This window comes from Dasypus novemcinctus, chromosome 9 (assembly GCF_030445035.2).
Source record: "Dasypus novemcinctus isolate mDasNov1 chromosome 9, mDasNov1.1.hap2, whole genome shotgun sequence".
NCBI classification, from domain to species: domain Eukaryota; kingdom Metazoa; phylum Chordata; class Mammalia; order Cingulata; family Dasypodidae; genus Dasypus; species Dasypus novemcinctus.
The window spans coordinates 123,967,316-123,985,367 of record NC_080681.1 but is presented as its reverse complement, the minus strand read 5'-3'; the positions used below and the strand labels follow the sequence as shown (position 1 = coordinate 123,985,367).

Below are 18,052 nucleotides of genomic sequence, written 5' to 3'. Positions count from 1 at the left end.
ACACGGTTCCTTTTTTTAATGGCACAAAAAGCAGCTCCTTTCCCTCACGCCCCCACCTCCGAGGGCCCCGGGGGGCGCCTGCCTCCCACGGAGCTCCGCGCTGCAGCGCGGGCAGTGGCAGATGAGCCGGGTCTTTGCACCAGACCACGTGCTGAGAATCGCCAGACTCGGGGGAGCGGACGTTTGTCTGTCTCTGCAGAATTCCCAGGAACGCTGCGGGGGTTTCCGAGCCCGCGTGGGAAGTGCTGAGGGCCCGTGCCCGGAGCCGCCAGGAGCGGGAGGCTGGGCCGTGCGGCTCCTGACTCCCACCGCCCTCCGCCCGCGCGCCCGCGCCTTCCAAGTCCTCTTGGCCGCTGTGCCGGGGCAGGCTAGACACAGTCGGGGTATTTATAGCGCTGGTACACAACAGGGCAGCCCGCGGGAGCAGATGTTTTCTGATATGGGGAAAGGGAGCTATTTATACTGGGAGTTGGATGAAGATTAGCCAGCGGGGAGGCTGCAACCGGAGCTGGTCCTGTCCTCCCCACGCTTGGGAAAGGACTCCAAATCCTTAGGTGAAAATATCTCTCGTCCTCACGGCCCCGACGGTTCCGTTCCGCCGGCGCTGGTGGAGTGCCAGGTGCTGGGTGGGTGCTGGCGGTGCTGAGGTGGGTGGCACGGCCCTCTCCTTGCTGCAAGGGAAGACGGCATGGAAACAAGCAATTCTGATACCATCCACCTCTGCCAGCTGAGAGGGTCGAGGCTGCTGGGCAGGGGGAGCGGGGCATGGGAAGAGGGGAAGGAGGGGTCAGAGACCAGTGCCTGCTCCCCGGGCTTTGCAGATGGACCAGAATTCCAGGGGAGAAGGGCATCAAGGCCGAGGGCACAGAGCATGAGGTGCAGAGATTTTCCAGCCTGCTCATGCATTCTGGGGACATCCAGGAATCAGACATGAGGTCAGAGGAAGGAAGGGGGCTCTGAGGGATTGAGGAGGAGGAAACCCTGGGGCCCGGTCATGAAGGCTCGTGGTCCGTGCTCGGGAATGTGGACGTCCGTGGACTTGGCCGTCAGACCAGAACAGCCGGCAAAGTTCCTAAGGAGGGAAGGGGCGTCAGGAGTCATCGGTCTGCAGGTAGAGCCCTCCTCACATACCCTGTGGGCTGTGGTGCCATGCCTGGCACACAGTCGGCGCTCCATAAATGCTTGTCAAAGGAGCATACTCGCCGCGTGCCATTCTGTCTCAAGGCGGCCTACAACCTGTCCAGGGGTGAGAGCAGCACTCAGCTCAAGAGGCTTCCCCAGGCGCCTGATCCAGGACAAATCTCGTCGGACCCTAGGAGCAACTGCAGGCACCGACTTAGAGGGGCTCAGGTCCACCCGGACCCTTGGGCAGATCCAAGCCCTCCACAAGGCTTCTTCACATCCCGCTTCTCTTGGTCCCTGCTTGTCTTACTAAATGGGGGACCTGAAAGCACAGGGTCCGCTGGCCCACAGTTCTGGAGGTCAGGGGTCAGCCATCAAGGGGGAGGGAACCTGAACCCCCTGCCTCTTCCGGCTTCGGGTGATTGCCAGCAGTGCCGAGTGCTCCTTGGCCTGCAGGGGCCTCGCGCAGTGTCTGCAGCCACGCTGCCTCCCCCAGTCCAGTTTGGCCTCCTCTTAACTCATCACACCTTCAAAGATCCTATTTCCAAATAAAGTCACATTCTGAGGGCCTAGAAATTAGGATTTCAACACGCGTCTTGGGGGGACACAGTCCCCCTGGCCTCAGCTCTCACCTCTGACCTGATTATGCGGCTGTCATTTTATCTCCACCTCAGCGTCAACCCAGATGCGCACGTTGCTTCTTTCTCTTTGAGTGACATCCAAGTCCTTATTCACAAAAGACACGCGTGACTACAGCAGACTTTGCTGAAGGTTTAAGAGCTGGAGTGAGTTAGACGCAAATAATATAAAAGTGCATTTTATCCTTTTCCTTGTCCTTCCACATCCATGAGCCATTGCTGCCAGATTGGCTCGGCCTTCTTTCCCTCCCTTGTTCTCCTCTCTCCCCTCAAATGCCTGTTCTTCTATTTTTCAGCACAGTTTAAATGGGGTTTGGGTTTGGGTTTTCTTTTCTGGTCTCTTTTGACCTAACCCTGAGGGCCTCCCTTTTTCCCCCTCCGCTGGGTATTTTCCTGAACGAAGATGCTTTGTTCTCTAAGAGGAATGCTGGTTCCATCAGGGAAGAAAGTCACTTTCTCCACACACAGCATCACTGAGCAGCTGGTGGCTTTGTCGGTACCAGGGCTGCCCTAAGCGCGACGGGGGATGAGGACGAGCCAGGACGAGCCAGGACGAGGGCCCCTGTTGGCAGCAGCGACTCAGCCTAGAGCAACGATCGCAGTATTTCATCGACTGCTAAGTCAGGGGGTGTCCAGGGCGGCCCTAACACAGTGCCACAAAGCGAGGGTCTTAGAACAACATGAATTCATTCTCTCACTGTTCCAGGGGCCGGAAGTCCAAAACCAAGTTGTGAGCAGGCCCGTGCTCTGTTTTCGGAGGCTCCAGGAGAGGGGCCCTCCGGCCGCTTCCGGCCGCTGCCTGGCCAGCGCTCCTTGGCTTGTGGCAGCTCGACTCCAGTCTGCGGCCCTCCCCCTGCGCGTCTGCTCCGTGTCTCAGTCACCCACCCCTTCCTGTTATAAAAACCCCTGGCATGGGGACTAAGGCTCACCCTCATCTCACCTCTGTCCCTCTGCAAGGCCACGTTCACAGGGACTGGGGCCCGGGCGTGGACACGGCCATTGGGGAGGCCACATTTTCAGCCCATGACAGGTGGCTACACTTCTGTAAAGAGAGAAGGGCAGAGAGCAAACGAGTCAGTGTGGGCTAGAGCCACCAGACCAGCAAGATGCTCTCCAGACACGGCAGGGGCAAGTCAGCTGGGCACCCGCCTGGACTTGGAGATGGAGGGGAGGAGGCAGGAGAGGAAGGGGGCAGAAGCATTGCTGGGAGCAAGTTCCCTGGCCTCCTCAGCTGCAGGCGGCCGGGCGGCCCCTTCCCAGTCTGCACTACGGATGGGAGGCCAGGATGTGGGTGAGCATCAGCAACCTCTGCCACAGCCCCACTTTGCTGATGAGGAAGCCAAGGCCCAGAGAGGTTGAGTGCCTTACCCAAGGACACTCAGCAACTAAGGGGCAGATGTCTAAGCTGAACCAGATCTTCTGACCCGAGTCTCGTACTCTCTGTCTACCATAACTTGCTATTTCATTAGATGGCTCTTGCTTGGTTCTTTACCAATTTCATTGTGCACCCCTGTGACTTTTAAACTCACACTCAGGCATACACACTTACACATCTCACACACACCACACACGCACTCATACACCTGTGCACACCTGTGCACATGCTGACACACGCTCAACCCCACACACCACCCACATGCATGGACACACTCAAACACACAGGCCTGCCCGTTTGCACTCTGCCTCGCAGCCATGTGCCCACTCTCTCACACTCACACATTACTCATACTTGTGCACACACACGTGTATACTCACGCATTGCACACTTACACTCACACAGGTGTGCGCACATGCCCACAAGCCCTCATGCACACATGCTCACGCTCACACCATCTGGCGGCACAGCCTGCCAGCGGGGAGGCTGGAGCCCTGTCTCCTGCCATGCCTTCCCTGGCTTCACCTCTCCCCACTCCCCACCCCTGGGCTCCCGGGCTGTGCACCCCAACCCATCTTCCCGGTGGCTTTCACCCAGGAGGCCCGTGCACAGGGAGAGCAGCGATGACCGGAAACCTCAGCCGCCCCCCCACCCTGCCACACGGGGTGGGAGGGGGTGCAGCCCCGTACACGTCTGGCTGAGAACTTCGGTCACCGTCTTCACAATGACTAACAGTTACCAAGAAAGAGAAACGTCCTGGTGCAGGCTCTCGAAATAGAAGCCACACCAGGACGAGGGCGGCTGTTTAGCTAGAATGACTTGGGGTTTTTTTAAAGAAAACTAGACCACGGTCTGTTTGTCAGATCCTCTTCCTCCTGGATCCCATGACCCAGTCCCCAGGGGATCGACCCATCCGCGGCAAAGGAGAGAGTTACTTTGGAATCATAAAATGCCAAAACAGCGGGGACCAGAATGGAAACCGAGGAGGAAAGCATTCCGGTGTGTCGTCTGTTGTGGTTGTCACTAAAGACAAAAATCGTTGTCTCAGAGAACCATTGTCAGGCCAACTGTGTTTTCCCTCGTAGAAAGGATAAAGTCATCAGGCTGCCAGAGAGGAAACCGCGGTGCATTCTGTGGCGCTGCAGCGCCCGCCCCCCCTCCTGAGCTCTGACAATGTGGGAAACCAGGGGAGCGCTAAGCGAGGGGTGTGGCGCCCTCTGGCGAGAGCCAAGCAAAGACCCCCGGGCACCCAGCGTGGGTGTCTATCCCTGAGGGGGCTGGGCCCTCTCTTTCCAGTCCTGGGACATCTTCCCCATCTTGGTGCAAAACCCAAGCTTCGAAACTCTGCACGTGGCCCCTCAGGCATGGGGAGCGGACGTGGTTCAATCTTGGAAGACCTCGTTCAGGGTTTGGCCAGCTGGGGACACATTTATTCCAGGAGCAGGAGACGCGCAGGCCAGAGGAAAGCACCCAACACCCCAACTGGCCTTCTGGGCCAGGTGCAAATATGTGTGTGACAGGCTAGAGATCAATTCTGTCCTTCCCGGGCCCCAGCTTGACACCCAGAGGAAGTTATAGGAAGCTCTGGATTTTTCCAGCTCAGCTACCTAAGCCTAACATTTCCAGGTCACAGGCAGAGCACCCCATGCAGGACCAGGTGGTCTGATGCCTGCAGATAACACCTGTGGCAGGACGGCTTTGCTAAGGGGCGCTCTGGGCACAAACAGAGCTGGGTAAGCAAGAGTGGCCGCACTCCAGGGGGATTTTCTCTTCCCACCACGCGTGTTTATTCAGGTAACAGGCTCGGTGGTGGTTTGAAGCTATACCCCCAGAAAAACACATTCTGACGTCTAATCCAGGCCTGTGGGTGCAAACCCATTCTAGGTAGGGTCTTCTGATGGGGCTTTGTCAGTTAAGGGGTCCCCCATCCTGAAGGAGGTCCTCTTACTGGAGTCCCTTATAAACGGGCTGAATACAGAGGGAGGCGGGGGAGGGGGGAGGGAAACCACGGAAGCAAGAAGCGGAAAGCAACGAAACCAGGAAGAGAAGGGAGAGACCCACCGGCGCCGCCACGTGCCGTGCCGTGTGGCAGAGGAGTCCAGGAGCACATTAGAGAAGATTGGAAGGTTGCATTTACTCTCCAGCCTCGACACCCCAAATTTTAGGTTGTTTTTGAAATACTACAACACCTGTGATCCAGCTTGAACACGTCATTTTTCGTTCCGCGAAACAAGAAAATAAGAGCTTTCTCAGCTCCAGTCTCGGTGGTAGTATTGGGGGGGGGCTGTCTGCTGTCCAAGTCGGGGCACTGGTGTAGGGGGTGACATTTCTGACGCAGCTCCCCTCCTTCCACCAGAGCCTCAGTTCTTCCTCTTTGAAATGCACACAGCTCTACCCCCACTCATTGCTCAAGAGTTCTAAGAATCGGTCAGTCAAGTTTGACAAAACAATAGCATATCCCTGGATCTTTCCAGAAAAAGCCTCAACAATTCTGAGAGTAAAACCTCAATTTTAGCTGGGAGAGTTGGTTAACCAGCTGCTTTGGTTAGACAAAGGTAATAATTTTTTAAACCCTCAGGGTTTTTTTTCTCTATTTTTAAAAAAATGTTACATGCAAAAAATATGAGGTCCCCATATACCCCCCCACACCCTCTCACCCCAATCCTCCCACATCAACAACCTCCTTCATCATCGTGGCACATTCATGGCATTTGGTGAATACATTTTGGCGCACTGCTGCGCCACATGGATAATGGTTTACACTATAGTTTACACTCTCCCCCAGTCCACCCTGTGGGCCATGGCAGGATATACAATGTCCAGTAACTGTCCCTGCAGTACCACCCAGGACAACTCCAAGTCCTGAAAATGTCCCCACATCTTACCTCTTCTTCCCTCTCCCTGCCCTCAGCAGCTATGGTGGCTACTTTCTCCACATCAATGGTACAATTTCTTCCATTACTAATCACAATAGTTCCATAGTAGAATATCAGTAAGTTCACTCTAATCCACACTCTATTCCTCCATCCTGTGGACCCTAGGATGGTGATGTCCACTCCCCCTCTATATCAAGAGGGGGCTCAGATTCCACATGGATGATGGATGCAATTCTCCTGCTTGCACCTGTAAGTGACCTTCTTCACCTCCCTGTCAGCTGGCCAGGGTAAGTCCAATAAACCAGAGGGTAAGAGTTGCAAGTCTGCTGAGGCGCAGGGCCTGGCCGTCACATGGAGATTGTCTTAACTTTTGTTGAGACGTCTTCTACCTCAAATGAGCACAACATTGCTTCATCCCTTAGAAAGAAGCAAAGATAATTCGACTTTCCTTGGCCCTTCAGATGCCCCGTCTTCAAGGATCGTTCACCCATTTGGGGGTAGGGGGTGAGGGGGCTGCTTCAGACAGGGGGACCGAGGAATCCCCGTCTGAGCAGGTACTGCCATAGCATGTCACCACGGGCTCAGGGGTTTACAAGAACCCACATTTAGGTCTGAAGTCTGCGCGGGCTGATTTCCACGCAGGGGCGCTGGGTGAGGCCGCACCTGAGCCCCATCAGGGCAAGGGCCAGACCGGCCTCCTCTGGAGATGGGGGGGGGGTGTATCACGTCGCTCTGGCCGTCAGCACAAGGCACAATCCAGGCTCTTGCAGCTGTCGGGCTGAGGGCCATGTCGCCTTCCTGGCAGCCAATAGGGCCTTCTCATGCAGCCCCTTCCGGCTCCGAAGCGGCAGGGGAGCATCGCGCCCTCATCGGCTGGGAACCTCCTGACCTCCTGACCTCCTGGTGGGCCACCGGGCAGGGGCAGCGCAGCTTGTAAGGGCGGGGGTGGCTCAGGCCACCCAGGCGTCTGCCTCTCGCCCCATCGTAAGGCACAGCGCGGCCCCGGGACCGCACCTCGCCCTCTTCGCAGGCCCTGGGGTTTAGGATGCAAAACTGGGGGGTGGGGGGCCTTTTTAGAATTCTCTCAACCACAGCAAGCAACACTTCACTGAGACCCAGAGCCCGAGGGACTGGGGGTCTCCAGACAGAGGGAGCAGCTCCCCGGGTGGGAGAAGCTGGGACCTTGTCAGTGGCCCGAAGGTCTTTGTGAGCCTCAGGACAGCGGATGAGGGGCGCCGCCGGAGAGCAGGCAAGCGGGCAGGGAGACCCTTTCAGCCGCCCGGGTCCTTGTGGATGACGTGGGCCGGGGACAGCTGGACATGGACCAGCCCAGGACACTGAGGAAATGCCTTTTCAGAACTGAACTCCTAAATCAGCCTTTAAAAAGAAAGAAAAAGCTTTATGGTGGTGTCATGAATAATGGATGCACAGTAAGCTGCACATGTCGGAAAGGTACAATTTGATATGGTTTGAAACTTACAGGGCAGCGGACGTGGCTCAACTGATAGAGCGTCCGTCTACCATATGGAGGGTCCGGGGTTCGATCCCCAGGGCCTCCTGACCCATGTGGTGAGCTGGCCCATGCACAGTGCTGCCATGTGCAAGGAGTGCCATGCCTGCAGGAGTGTCCCCGTGTAGGGGAGCCCCACGCACAAGGAGTGCGCCCTGCAAGGAGAGCCGCCCAGCGCGAAAGAAAGTGCAGCCCCCGCAGGAATGACGCTGCACACGCGGAGAGCTGATGCAGCAACATGACGCAACAAAAAAGTGATGCAGTTTCCTGGTGCCGCTTGACAATGAAACATATATACACCCATGAAACCATCACCGCAATCAAGATAACGAGCACATCTGCCAACCTCGGAAGTTTCCTTCTGCCCCTTCTGCCCCCAGGCCCCTATCGCTCAGCTCCCGCAGCAACCACTAATCCGCTCTTGGTCATTAGAGATTAGTTTGTATTTTCCAGAGTTTTATACAAATGGAATCTCATAGTATGTATTTTTTTTTCGGTCTGACTTCTTTCCCCCACGTAATGTCTTTGAGAGTCATCCATGTGGTGGCATGACTTTCTGTGGCTGAGTCATAGTCCATTGTACAGCTAGACCAGAACTTCTTCATCTGTTCGCCTGTTGAGGCACACTTCTTTCCAGTTTTTGCCTATCACAAATAAAGCTGCTAAAGGGAGTGGATGTGGCTCAAGCAGTTGAGAGCCCGCCTCCCACATGGGAGGTCCCAGGTTTGGTTCCCAATGCCTCCTAAAAGAAACAAACAAAAAACCCGACACAGGGGAGTCAATGTGGCCCCATGGCTGAGTGTCCGCTTCCCACATATGATGCCCCAGGCTCAATCCCAGGCCCCAGTATCTCAAAAAAAAAAGAAGGAAGGAAGGAAAAAAGCATAGGGGATTCCCATATACACCACCCTCTCCCCCATATGTCTTCTTTTTTCTTTTGTCCAGAAGTATCCTCCTCCCAGATGGTTTCCTTTTCTGTCTGCTCATCTGTTCATTGTGTCCATTCATTGTCTGCTCATTGTATCCCCTTGTTACCTGCTCCTCTTCTTCAGGAGGCACCAGAAACCAAACCTGGGACTTCCCATGTGGGAGTCTGGTGCCCAACTACTTGAGCCACATCTGCTCCTAACTCCTTGTGTCTGTGCTTTGTGTCTGCTCATCTTCTTTAGAAGACACTGGGAACCAAACCCAGGACCTCCCATATGGGAGGCAGGTGCCCAACTGCTTGAGCTACAGCCACTCCCATCCCATATGTCTTCTTTGAGGAAGTGTTTGTTGAAGTCTTTAGCCCACATTTAATGGGTTAGTTTCCTTATTATTAACTCTTTTTTTACATTATTTTAGTCTCCCCTCCCCCTGGGTGGCTTTTTGTGTGCTGTCTGCTCTCTGTGTCCATTTGCTGTGCGTTCTTCTGCGTCTGCATTTTTTTTTATTTATCCCCTGCCCCTTGCGGCTTGTTTGCTGTCTGCTTTCTGTGCCTGTTCACTGCACTCTCTTTTGCGTTTGCTTATTTTTGCTTGTCTCCCATTTTTTATTGCTTCACCTTGCTGAGTTGGCTCTCTGCGGTGCTTGCCGGCCAGCGGCTCTCCACAGCATGCAGGCGAGCCCGCCTTCACAAGGAGGCCCCGGGATGCAAACCCAGGGCTTCCCATATGGTAGACGGGAGCCCAACTGATGGAGCTACAGCCGCTTCCCCTTATTATTAACTTTTACTTATTTTGAATACAAGTCTTTCATCAGATACATAATTTGTAAATATTTTCTGCCAGCCCGTGGTTTGTCTTTTCCTTCTCCTAACAGAATCTTTGAAAGAACAGAAGTGGGTTTTTTTTTTATTCATTTTTTAAAAATATTACATTCAAAAAATATAAGGTCCCATTCAACCCCACCGCCCCCACCCCACCACTCCCCCCACAGCAACACTCTCTCCCGTCATCATGACACATCCATTGCATTTGATAAGTATATCTCTGGGCATCGCTGCACCTCATGGTCAATGGTCCACATTATAGCCCATACTCTCCCACATTCCATCCAGTGGGCCCTGGGGGGATCTACAATGTCCCGTAATTGTCCGTGAAGCACCACCCAGGACAACTCCAAGTCCCGAAAACGCCTCCACATCTCATCTCTTCCTCCCATTCCCCACACCCAGCAGCCACCATGGCCACTTTTCAGAAGTGGGGTTTTTTGCTTTTATTTATTTATTTATTTTTAGGAGGGACCACGTACATGGGCAGCAGGTACTCAACTACTGAGCTACACCCACTCCCAAGAACAGAAGTGTTTTTTTGTTTTTTTCAAGTCATAACCAGTTTTATTGCAAAAGTACCCTGTATACATTAATCAATTCTAGTACCTTAATAGCTACCCACCAAGTCATTAACATACAGAAACATGCATCATGAGAAGCAAGAAAGACCACCCATCCCTCCTGCATAGTATTAGCGACTTGTCACTCCTGAGAAACAGTCCTCACATCACTGAGGTCTGTGGACAGTCACTTCGCATTCATCCTGAGTGAACGATGGAATGACTTAAGTACAAAAGCAACATATTATAAACAATTTCTTACCAAAAAAAGTCACAAATTAAACCAAAGTATTTTACAGAATTTACTACAAAACACCATAAAAACTGCCTTCTCTTAAGCTCTCTCTCCCTGTATCCCTGTATTGTGTATGATGGTAACTCTTAGCGTGGATGGGACAGAGATTAGTATCTTCAAATAAACCCACCAGGTACGCTTCACTAGCCTCCTGAAGCGTGCCAATGGCCACGCTCTGAACCTCAAGTCAGTTTCGAAGTCCCGGGCAATCTCCCTCACCAACCTCTGAAAGGCAGCTTCCGGATCAGAAGCCCAGCAGTGACGAATCTCTGGAAGGGCAACGGTTCCGAGCCTGTAGCAGCGGGGTCTCTTCACCCCGCCAGTAGAGGGGGCGCTTTTCCGGGCAGCCTTAGTGGCCAGTTGTTTGTGGGGAGTTTTCCCACCAGTGGATTTATAAGCAGTCTGCTTGGTTTGGGCCATTTTCTTCCACCCAAAGCCGAAGTCTTCCGCTGCTGCTCTGACCGACGCGCCGTTTCTGCTACTCCAAGGAAGAGTCACAGCCACAGAGCGAACCTGCTCCAACAGTCGACCAAATTGCTCTGCGCTCCGAGAATAGAAGTTGTAAATTTTGATAAAATCCAATCTGTCAATTTTTTTTTGATGGATCATGCTTAGAGTCATGTCTAAGAAACATTTGCTGAACCCAAGTTCACGAAGATTTTCTCCTAAATTTTCTTCTGGAAGTTCTGTAGTCTTAGGTTTTATATTCAAGTCTATTTTGAGTTAATATTTTTCTATGGTGCAACTTATGGATCAAGGTTCATATTTTTGCATATGGATATTCAGTAATTTCCAAACAGTTGTTGAAATGACTTTCCTTTTTCCATTGAATTGCCTTTGAACCTTCAGTGAAAATAAATTGTCCAGATACGTGTGGGTCTATTTCTGGACTCTGTATTCTGTTCCATTGATCTGTTTGTCTCTTTTGATGCTAATACCATACTGTCTTCATTACTGCAGCTTTATAATAATTCTTGAAGTCAGATGGTGTGAGTCCTCCAAATCTGCTCTTTTTCAAAGTTCTGCTGGCTATTCAAGGTCCTATTCATTTCCTTATAAATTTTATAATCAGATTGTCAATTTCTACCCCAAAAAGCCTGCTGGAATTTGGATTGGGATTGCATTAAATCTATAGATCAATTTGGGGAGAACTGGCATGGTTTTAGTTTCCTGGCTGTCAAAGAAAATACCTGCAGTGAGTCAGCTTAAACAATGGGAAGCTATTGGCTCATGGTTCTGAAGCTAAAAGAAAGTGCAAATTAAGGCAACATCAAGGCGACGCTGTCTCCGGGAAGGCTGGCAAGCTGGGGCTGGCTGCCGGCCAGCCTTGGTCCTTGGCGCCCCTGCCCTCGGCAGTGCACACGGCAGCCCGTTTCTCTTCTCTTCCAAGTTCCGTTGACCTTTGGCTTCTGGATGCTCGCTCTGTGTGGCTTTTTGTCTGGTTTATAAAGGATTCCAGGAAGCGGGATGAAGGCCCAGCTTGATCCGTTTGGGCCACACCTTAACTGAAGTCCATCTTGAAGGTCGTCCTCACAATGGGTCCTTCCCCACAGGAACCGAACACGTTGAAGAACACGTTTTTCTGGGGTTCATAGCTCCAAAGCCCCACAGACAGGTTAACAATATTGTTTTTGATCAAGATATAATTCATGTACCACAAACTTCACCATTTAAAGGGTCCAATTCCATAATACAGTCACAATGTATGTATTACAGAATAATAGATTCCATAATATAGTGTAACCACCACCACTATCGAATTCTAAAACAGTTTCATCATCCCGTAAAGAAACCCCGGACCCATTAAACCGTCACTCCCGTTTTTCCGGCCCCCTGGCCCTGACAACAGCTAATCCACTTTCTGTTGCGGTGAATTTGCCTAGTCTAGACACTAATTAATACAATTGAAACCACACAAAATGTGGCCTTTGGGTCTGGTTTCTCTGACTCTGTGTCACATTTTCAAGGTCCACCCTCACTGCAGCCGATGTGGCAGCATCGCGGCAATCTCATTTTTCTGGCCCAAGGGCAGCAAAATAAATAGAGAGAGACAGAGGCCCGGGGCATGTTGCAGGAACTGCTTCTTAGAATTAAACCCATAAAGTCAGCCTTTCACATCCATCCATGTGCTCGCTCTTCCTCAAAGGAAACCACCTGACAAGTGTGCAGGTAACCGAGGGTACGGCGGCCCGGAGTATAATCACCGAACTTGAGAAGTGACAGGACACTTGGACAACACGTCTTCAGGAGGCTGTGGACCTCAGGGGCCCACGTGGCGAGCAGATGCATCTGTGTGGCCTACACAGGGTGTCCTCCGTATTTGAGCTAACCTTTCAAGGTTTGGGGAGCTTTCCCATAAAAATTCTTTGGAAAAGCAGACGTCTGGCAGCCCAGGGCCTGTGTCCTGCCTGGCCGTGACAGGTGGGCAGAAGAGAAGAGCCTCTTTGTCCTGGGTCCCTCCCGCCCACCCAGGACGCCTGCACCCTAAACCGGCCCCCCGTGCTGTCAGGTTACCTGAATGCCCCCCCACAGCCCCATCCACCCCCTTTACACACAAGCCCTGGAAGTTCGCTTGATTTTCTTAGAGATAAACAGTGAGTTGGGGTACCGTCAACGCTGGCCGTGAATTCTCTGCTTTTTCTTACTCTCTGACATCCTCTCACTAGAATGACCGACTCTCTCTGGTTGCTCCGGACTTTTCCGGCTCTACCACTGAAAGTCCAGCGTTCCCAGACCCCTCTGTGTCCCAGGCAAACCCATTTGGCGTTCACCCTGGCTCTCCCTTCCCACCCTTCCCCCACCAAAAAATAAGAAGATAAAAGCAGGATTCCATCTCGTCTCTGGCCTGAGGGCGCTGCCACCTCTGGTTCCTCCGCAGCAGCTTCCTGGGACCCAGAGTCTGACACCCCGACCCAGAGTCTGACACCCCGACCCAGGGACGGGGCCGCCTCGCACACGCCGGGGCCATGAATGCCAGCGCCTGCCAGATGGCCCAGCGCGACTCTGTTTATGATTAGGTGGCAGACTGCTCTCGGAACCAAGGAAGTCGATGATGAAAGCCGTTAAGAGAACATTGTTCTAGGATTTTTCATAGTTTCCCAACTAACCATTACGCTCACGGCTGCTTGAATTACTAATGCCTTGGAAGCCGGAGGCGGCAATCTGTTCCCAAGCAGGCTCCTCTTTTTTTTCGCTGTCACCTAGGCGCTCGGCATTGTTGTCGAATTGTTTTCTTGGGCTCGGCCGTTCTCAGGGCGCAGCCCGTTCCCTCGGAACGGCCTCTTGGCACCTGCGACGCCGGCATCCACGCGGCCACCTGGCTGCCTGGCTCCTCCGCGCCGGGTGCTCGTCCAGCAGGCGGCTTGCCACGGGCAGGTGACCTCTCGCCGCGGCCACTTGCAGAGACTCTCCAAAGAGACGCCGCTTTGGACGGGCAACTTCGGGGGGACGGAAGGGCCCTGGGTGGACATGCCGGCCCCAGCCCCCGGCCCCCAGCCCCCCCGCCTGCAGCCCTGGACTTCCTCGGGCTGCCTGGAGACAGCGAGCCTTGGGTCTTCACTGACTTTATTACTGCTTAGAAAAGCTAGTAAACAGATGGTTTGGTTTAGAGAAAATATGCAGCCAGGGTTATTAAAAAGGAGGAAAAAAAAGAAAGCAGAAGAATGAGGAGAGGAAAGGGGAAAGCAAGAAGGCTCGAATAAGCGCAAGAACAGCTCGTAAATCGCAGCGGGGCCCGAGCGTATCTGTGATTGGGGTGGGGTCGTCCCCACCCAGCCCCATCTGCCCTCCACAAGCCCAAATAGAAACCATCTCTTGTAGGAAGCACCCCCATACCTTCCTCTTCCCGAGGTTTTATCCCACACGGACTCAGACACTCTGGTGAGAGGACTTTGGGGTCTTTGGGGCCCGAGGAGTCGTATGTGGGCGTCCCCTGGGGAGGCCGGCACGGTGCGGCCCTGGAGGAGGTGTCCCGGCTGCAGGGGCAGGAGGAGAAGGGGCAGCAGCCCTGGTGGCCTCGCTAAGCCAGAGGAGCTAAGACCATGAGCTTCCTGTAGAGATAGGGAGAGCGTTGGGGGCCTTGGAGGTCCCTGGTGGGGACCTGGGCCTGACCAGAGCTGCCGGGGCCCCCGAGGGGCCTGAGAGGCTTCCGGCAAGGATCACAGCCTGGACTCGCGGGCTCGGCATCAGGCCCCAGGGCTGAGGCTCTTTGATTTTAATCTTTTTTTTAAGTTCATTGTAGTCACGTGGATGCAACATTAAAGTTCCATTGTCACCACTTTCACGTGCACAATTCAGTGGCATCGCAACGTTGCACAACCATCACCACCATCCACGAGCAAAACTTTCCATCACCCCAAACAGAACTGTACCCGTTAGGCACTAGCTCTCGCCGTGTCCACCCCCTACCCCCGGCAACCTGCCACGTCCCGTCTCTACGCGTTTGCACACGCTTCCTAGACGCAAAAGGAACGGAGACTCCGGAGAAAGCAGGGGGCTAAGAGGCCTCCTCAGCACCTTGGGGTACCCCCTTGCCTTGCCCTCAGCCTCTCCCTGAGGTGGGAGAGACTGGGGGTGCCAGGATTCCACATGGGGCGGGGGGAAGAGACCCCGAGCATGGCACTGTCTTCCTGTCCCGTGTCGTCTTCCTACCTGGCTCCAGAGGGAAACTGAGGCCCAATCTAAGAGGCAACAAAGAAGGGAAGTGTTGAACTGCCACAGTCGCTAGGAAACTAAGGAGCAAGGTTGATGTGCTGGGGTCTTATAAAAGGACCCCAGGGTGGGGCAGAGGTTGCTGAAGTCAGAATAGTGCAGCTGACACCCCGTGTACAGAAAGAGGAGAGAAGCTGAGGAAGGCAAGGACGGGGAGGGGGCTGCGAGGCAGACCCGAACGACCGCACCCCGACAGCAGGGCTCTGCCAGCGCGGGGCAGGGGCGTGGCCCGAGGCGGTGCTCCCCGCACGCCGCCCGTGTCACTGGAGCCCAAAGGCCACGTCCAGACACCAAGCGTAAGCGTTTAGAAACTTTCCCACGTGCCTTCCCGCCTGGGATGTTTGTCCTGATCATATTTTTTGAAATGTAGTTTTGTGACTATTGAGTCTAACAATAACTTAAACCCCGGAGCTCGTTTTCCATGTGGCCGTGGCCTTTTGCCATTTCGCTTTCTCAAGCATCTCCTTGTCCTTGTCATTCACGAAAGCGCAGCCTGCGAGGGTTGGGAAATCTTAGGTGCTGGCCCTTCACTGCGATGGAGACGCTCTCGCCCAAGGGATGCGAAGCCTCAAGGAGCCCACCCCGCCCACCCAGCCTGGGACGGAGGCGTGAGATCACTGCGGCAGCACAGGCCCTGCAGCCCTGGGGGCGCGGGCCGGCCCAGCGCCACAAGCAGCCCGGGGTCCCTGCTCCAACAAGGCGTGCCAACGGGACGGATTGCAGGGGAGAGTTTCACTGGCCAGCCAGGGCGATGCGGGGTCCCTCCGGCACCCCTCGGGAGAAGCGAGGGATTTGGGGGTTTCCAGAGACCCCGTGGGTGGGCTAGCTGCCAGCTCCCCTGCTCCCCTCCTTGCTCCTTCCCTCAACACCTGTTCCAGGCTACAGGGAAGAATTGTTCTCCCTTTCAGGACCCCCTGCTCTACATGCACTGAGGCCCTGTCTTCTGATTCCTCTGCCTGACTCCCACATGGCCTGGGGGTGCAGGGAAGGCCCCTGCTACTCCTCGTTCTTTCCTTCTGGAGGTGAGAAAGCCCCTGAGTATCTAAAAAAGCTCTCAGCTCTATGTGACACGGTGTCGGATTCCATTTACAAAAACTACAAACGCAGGCAAGACTCACGCAGGCTGGAGAAGCTGGGACGGTGGTTAGTCTGGAAAGTGCAGACGCGGGGAGGGGTACAGTGAGAACTCGAGGGGCCGGATCATGAGCTGTTTCTGGACCCGTCCACTGCTTTCCAGGGCGTGTCCGGCTCGTGAAGACTCACCGAGTTGCACACTTACGACGTGCGCTTTCTTCCGTATGTTAAACATCAACAGAACGTTGGAAAGACCGGTGGACCCTAACCACAGCAGCAAAAGTTAAATCGAATAGCAGAGCCCAAGTCCGAGTGCCTCAGTTCCGCTTGTGTTAATGGCACTGATCCTCGGGACAATGAGAAAGAACAATCGCCGTGCAAGGGCAGCCGGGCTTGGCTCTTTGGGTCACTGTTTTCCCAGGTGGTGGTGGGGGAAACGGTTGACTCATTTTCCTCGCTCCCCCTCCTGCCCTCGGCCCCACCATGTGAGGCTGGACGGAGGCCGAGGGCCAGGCAGAGCTGGGCTGTTGCCTTGGCGATGCTTAAACATTGACTTCAAGTTATTATGGTAAAATAATAAGCAGGAGCCTTGGGGAGCTCACACCGGCCCTGCCCGTTGTCTCCAGATCCCCAGTAAAGTTTCATGCAACCAAGTTGGCGCACGTCTAGCAGAGCCTGCAGCAGCCTCCGGGGTGGATGGACGACAGGCTTGGGCTGGCCTGGCCCCCTGTGCCGGGATCCGCTCTGAAGCCGGGTGCCGGGGACCGCCTGGAGGGTGGCCCACCTCACTCGGTTTTCTCCGACAATTCTTGCTCACGGGAGGCTGGCCAGAGAGTGGCCAAACACCAGAGCTTTCTCCACGTCCAAGGGCAGGGTGGGCTGGGAGAGCAGAAATGACTGCTGGCGAGGGATGTGGCTGCTTTCAGGAGGGGAGAACAAAGAAAACAGACTTGTTTCTGGAGGGCAGGAGCCGTGGTGCCCTGACCCGGGGGTACAGCCTGGAGCCAGGAGCAGGAGAGCTGAGCTCCCCAACACTGCGTGGGAAGTGGGGCGCTGGTCCAGGGTACAGAACAGAACTTTGCCCAAGATGAGCTCCCAGTTCCAATCCTGGCTCGTTCTCCAAGATGTTCTTTGATTCGGAGGTGTCTGGCAAGTCCTTAACTCTTCTGGGCCTCAATTTCCCCATCTGTAAGCCATTATTTTTGGAGCGAGAAGGAGCCCTAGCCCTGGGAATTCTCCGCGCTCTCGCTGAGGCAGAGGCAGCCTTGCTGTTCCAGGGTTCCTGATCCGGCCGCCCTGGGGGAAGTGGAGGCCCTTCGCCTCGCCCAGTCCACAGGCATTCCAAATCATAAACGCCCCGGAAGGCTTGGCTCCCGCAGCTGCTGGTCCGGCTGTGCGTGCCGGGGCGGGGGGTGCGTGACGCGGGCAGGGCTGGAGTGGGCAGCGGGCCGGGAGGACAAGCAGCATGAGGTCACCACGGTCCTCCCCGCTGGGTGGAGGTGTCAGCGGCCACGCAGGGCCCGCGTGGTGACTCACGGCCAGGGGCCCCCTGCCCGCAGGCCTCCACTCGGCCGCCTCTGCCCTTCCCGGCTGACCGCCCCGTTTGCTCCCTCAAGGTCGGCCCTCCAGGGGCTCTGGCAGCGGGTGGCGGGGAGAGCCGGGCTGTCCCCGGGCTCCCCGGGGATGTGCTCCTTCTGACGCGATGGTCCCCTCATCGTGTGGTCACGGGGCTCGCCGTTTCCAGGGAAAGGTGGGGCAGTGAGAGCCGTGTTTGTGGAGCACCTGCCCCGTGCCGGCGGGCAAATGCTTCAGGTGATAACCGTCCACCGAGGGGGACAAGGAAACTAGGGGTCAGGGGAGTGGTTTGTCTGGCATCTCTCGAACTCAGGCCACAGGGCTCGGCTAGAACCCAATCCCTGAGGGAATCTGGGCAGGAGTGAAAGCCAGTGGCAACTAGGACCAAAAGGGGACCGACCCCCAGTCATGGGCCCCAGGGTAGTGCAGGCGACGCAGGGCAGGTGGTGCCGGGCCATGTCCTGTGCGGCCCTGAGGCTGCGCTGACCCAGGCCCGGGCAGGAGGAGAGAGCCGCGCCTGCCCGAGGACGGTCCCCGGGTCCCCGCCAGACCCGCACGGTGCGG

The 18,052-nt window shown here is 55.0% G+C and overlaps 1 long non-coding RNA gene across 1 annotated transcript; it reads right to left on the bottom strand.

The window, feature by feature from the left end:
* Positions 1-7: 7 nt before the first annotated feature.
* Positions 8-16,433, bottom strand: LOC111767094 (uncharacterized). The gene is made up of 3 exons (XR_002798989.3): positions 15,958-16,433; positions 2,701-2,802; positions 8-671 (listed from the first exon to the last, which is right to left on the bottom strand). It is a non-coding gene; the product is annotated as an uncharacterized lncRNA (long non-coding RNA).
* Positions 16,434-18,052: the final 1,619 nt, after the last annotated feature.